This window comes from Mustelus asterias, chromosome 12 (genome assembly GCF_964213995.1).
Source record: "Mustelus asterias chromosome 12, sMusAst1.hap1.1, whole genome shotgun sequence".
Lineage (NCBI taxonomy): Eukaryota > Metazoa > Chordata > Chondrichthyes > Carcharhiniformes > Triakidae > Mustelus > Mustelus asterias.
The window spans coordinates 95,664,212-95,668,632 of NC_135812.1; the positions used below are offsets into that span (position 1 = coordinate 95,664,212).

At 43.1% G+C, this 4,421-nt stretch overlaps 1 non-coding gene across 1 annotated transcript; it reads left to right on the forward strand.

Moving 5' to 3' along the window:
* The first annotated feature begins 946 nt into the window (after positions 1 to 946).
* On the forward strand, positions 947 to 1,018 carry trnae-cuc (transfer RNA glutamic acid (anticodon CUC)). The gene has a single exon. It is a non-coding gene; the product is annotated as a tRNA-Glu (tRNA).
* The last annotated feature ends 3,403 nt before the right edge of the window (positions 1,019 to 4,421 follow it).

The following is a 4,421-nucleotide window of genomic DNA, read 5'->3' on the forward strand; positions in this document are numbered from 1 at the left end:
AGGACTTGGACAGGTTAGGAGAGTGGGCAAAGAAGTGGCAGAAGGAATACAATGTGGAAAAGTGTGAGGTTATGCACTTTGGAAGGAGGAATGGAGGCATAGACTATTTTCTAACTGGGAAAATGCTGAGGAAATCAGAAACACAATGGGTCTTGGGAGTCATTGTTCAAGATTCTCTTAAGGTTAACATGCAGGTTCAGTCGGCAGTTAGGAAGGAAAATGCAATGTTAGCATTCATGTCGAGAGGGATAGAATACAAGAGCAGGGATGTACTTCTGAGGCTCTATAAGGCTCTGGTCAGACCCCATTTGGAGTATTGTGAGCAGTTTTGGGCCCCATATCTAAGGAAGGATGTGTTGGCCTTGGAAAGGGTCCAGAGGAGCTTCACAAGAATGATCCCTGGAATGAAGAGCTTGTCGTATGAGGAACGGTTGAGGACTCTGGGTCTGTACTCGTTGGAGTTTAGAAGGATGAGGGGGATCTTATTGAAACTTACAGGATATTGCGAGGCCTGGAGAGAGTGGATTTGGAGAGGATGTTTCCACTCATAGGAAAAACCAGAACCAGAGGGCACAACCTCAGGCTAAAGAGATGAGGAGGAATTTCTTCAGCCAGAGAGTGGTGAATCTGTGGAACTCTTTGCCACAGAAGGCTGTGAAGGCCAGGTCATTGAGTGTCTTTAAGACAGAGATAGATATGTTCTTGATTAATAAGGGGATGAGGGGTTATGGGGAAAATGGGGATGAGAAAAAGAAATCAGCCATGATTGAATGGCAGAGCAGACACAATGGGCCGAGTGGCCTAATTCTGCTCCTATGTCTTACGATTTTATGGGCTTATGGTCTAACTCTGTATTGGTTTGGACACCTTTCAGACTGTAATGACTTCAATCAGACCATTGAGGTTGGTCTATTAGAATATGAATTCCCTGATTAAGGAGTTAACTTCCCTGGTGGTCTAGTGGTTAGGATTTTGTGCTCTCACCGCCGCAGCCCGGGTTCGATTCCCGGTCAGGGAATGTAGATTATATAACAATTTGTATAACAATTCTGCGTTACTTCCTGGTCAGCACCAGTTCTGTCGGAGTCAGTATAAGGGAGATTTCCTCTTCACAAAAAGAAATCCCTGATCAAGGAGTCAATTGATGGGCCAATCAGGGAGTCATTTCCTTGCATTTAACTGAGTTAAACTGCCAGTTCCTCTGGCACTCCTGAAGGTAGGCTGCTGACTGATAGCACTCTGTACTGCTGTTGGAATTGTAAATAAAGGGATTTTGCTGAAGGGACTTCTGCCTCCAAAGACTTATTACACAGATATATTTGGGCATTAGCCCCAGAGTTTGGTTCTTTTTGATAATATATATAATATAGTATCGCCTTGCTGGACAATTGCACACACCTGGCTCAAAGTGGCAGTGGGTGCACTTTAACTGGATATTGGGTGATTGAGACCACTCACAATTGAAAGGTCAAACAGTTATTTATTTCCAACACAAGAAAGGGGGGAGGGCGTGGACTATAAACTGAAAAGTAGGCCCATTGTCCAACTACTGACAACATTTATTATTCAGGTACAAAACCCGACTAACATCCTGCACATCTTTCTTTGTCCAAAGATATGCAGGTCAGGTTTATTGGCCATGCTAAATTGACCCCAGTGCCAGGGGGATTAGCAGGGTAAATCTGTGGGGTTATGGGAACGGGGCCTGGGTGGGATTGTGGTCGGTGCAGACTTCTGCACTGTAGGGATTCTATGATTATTCTATGATATGATACATCAAACTTGTTTCTCCAACCACAGTGAATAATAACATAAAGGCAAAATACTGTGGATGCTGGAATCTGAAACAAAAACAGAAAATGCTGGAAAAACTCAGCAATTCTGACAGCGAATGTGATGAGAGAATAGAGCCAATGTTTCAAAGGGTCATCCAGACTCGAAACGTTGGCTCTATTCTCTCTCCACAGACGCTGTCAGACCAGCTGAGTTTAACCAGCATTTTCTGTTTTTGATACATGATCCCTCGTTATGGGAAAAATCCAGAAACTGTGTGCCTGTGGTATGTTTTGCATATTAACCTGGTAATAAAGTTAATCATTTGGCTGCACTTCAGTCTTGTTTTTAAACTCTCCAGAAAAATAAGACTCTAATCTCATGTAAAAAAAATGTTACTTGAGGTAATTTCTGTCTGTATTTATAATTGACAGCGAGACAAGTCATTCATGGGGGAATATTGATTGTAAAACTGGCTCCTCTCACCCACTTCCCAAGAACAGTGAAATTTGCTGGCTGACTTTTGTTGGATTAAAACTAAGAATACATTTTATTAAAGCTGCCATGTGTTTATTTATACATTCCAGAGAGGCAGAGCCACAGAGATTGGAATCTGAATATTTATTTATGCAGCAATGGATTTTATTTATTGTAGAATTTGCTTGTAATGCAGAAACCAATCACAGAACATTATAATGTTTGTGAAGTCCGACCATCCCAGGACTCCCTCCTCACCCCTAGTCATGCTGTCAGAACTGGTAGCCTATACCTTACCCAACAGTATAAGAGGTATGGTCAGCAGAGATAGGATGGTCCAAAGGACCTCCTCCTAACCCACAGATCTGTCCAGCTTTCTGTGCTTGAACTATGGTTGCCAAATCCAGGAAGCCAGCAGGTAATCAAATCTCAAATTACATTCTTTGCCCTCTCAAACCCTCAAATCCCCCTCCACAGTGCGATCAATTCACAAGACCCCCTCATTCTCTGCCAATATCCATCCCAATGCTGTCAAAATGCAAGACCCCACCACAGTGTGTCCAAGCCCAAGGACCACACACCTTATAACAAGCAAAGCCCAGGATTATGACCAATGCTATCAAAACCCAAAACTGCACAGCCGGTGCTGCTAATCCTTTTATTTAAGAAAGGAGCAAATGGCAGTGTATTCGTTATAAATAAATCTATAATCAGTAAGATACCACTTCACCTTAAAGCACCATTTTTTATATATATATATATATAATATATGTGTGTGTGTAAAGAGACATGGGCTGGAATTTTACATGATCTACAAATCTTTAACCAATATGGTTTAGGTACTGATTAATACAGACTTTTGACAGTCAATGCTGTTGATTTGGGATGAGTTTATCTTTGTTGTCCCTTTAATTGATTTTATATTGCCCGCCACGGGAATTGGAGCGGGCAAGGGGCGGACCATTGAAAGGCCCATTAATCCCAGACTGGATTTTATGGTTTCGGGCCAAGCAAGGCCATAAAATCCCGCCATGCTGTCTGAACTTTTTGTCCTGCACTCATAGGACAAATCACAAGGTTGCCAACTGTATAGAGAACAACAATTTATACTGCCTGAGAAGAGAGTGTCGATTGGTTGGCAAGCAGTATAAATTGTTGTTCCTGTTACTAATCTTGTGATCTGCTGTGAATGAAAGCAAGACAGAAAAGTTCAGACAGTATGGGCGGGATTTTCCAGCTGTGCTCGCCCCAGATTCAGAAAATCCCACCCAAGGTCAACAAACCTTTGCATGATCCGTGTCCCGCCTACTGCGATTCCCGTGGCGGGTGGGATGGGAAAATACTGCACCATGTCTCTTTCCAGCAATACTCAAGTTTTGTACTTCCAGATGGATATATATCTGTGTATGTGTGTATGTGTGTGTTTGTGAGTATGTGTAGAAAGAACAGTACAACACAGGAACAGGCCCTTCAGCCCACCAAGTCTGCGCCAACACAGATGCCTCTCTAATCTAATATTTTCTTGCTTCTATGTGGCCCATATCCCTCTATTCCCTGCCTATTCATATATCCATCCAGATGCCTCTTGAACATTGTTATTGACTCTGCTTCCACCATCTCCTCCGGCAGCACACTTCAGGCATTCCTCACCTTCTGTGTGAAAAACTTGCCCCTTACATCTCTTCTAAATTTTCCCCCTCTCACTTTCAACCTATGCCCCCGAGTAATTGACCCTTCGACCCTGGGAAAAAGACTCTGACTATCCACTTTATCCAAGCCTGTCATAATCTTGTAAACCTCTATCAGGTCCCGCCTCATCCTCCGATGCTCCAATGAAAATAATCCAAGTTTGTTCAACCTTTCTTCATAGTCCATATCCTCCAAACCAAGCAACATCCTGGTAAATCTTTTCTGCACCTTTTCCAATGCATCAACATCCTTCCAGTAGTGTGGCGACCAGAATTGTACACAATACTCCAAATGCTGCCTAACCAAAGTCTTATACAGCTGCAACATGATTTTCCAATTCCTATACTCAGCGCCCCGGCCGATGAAGGCCAGCATGCCAGACGCCGCCTTGACCACCTTGTCCAGCTGAATTGCCACCTTCAGGGAACTGTGGATCTTCACGCTAAGATCCCTCTATATGCTAATATTTCTAAGGTCTCTAC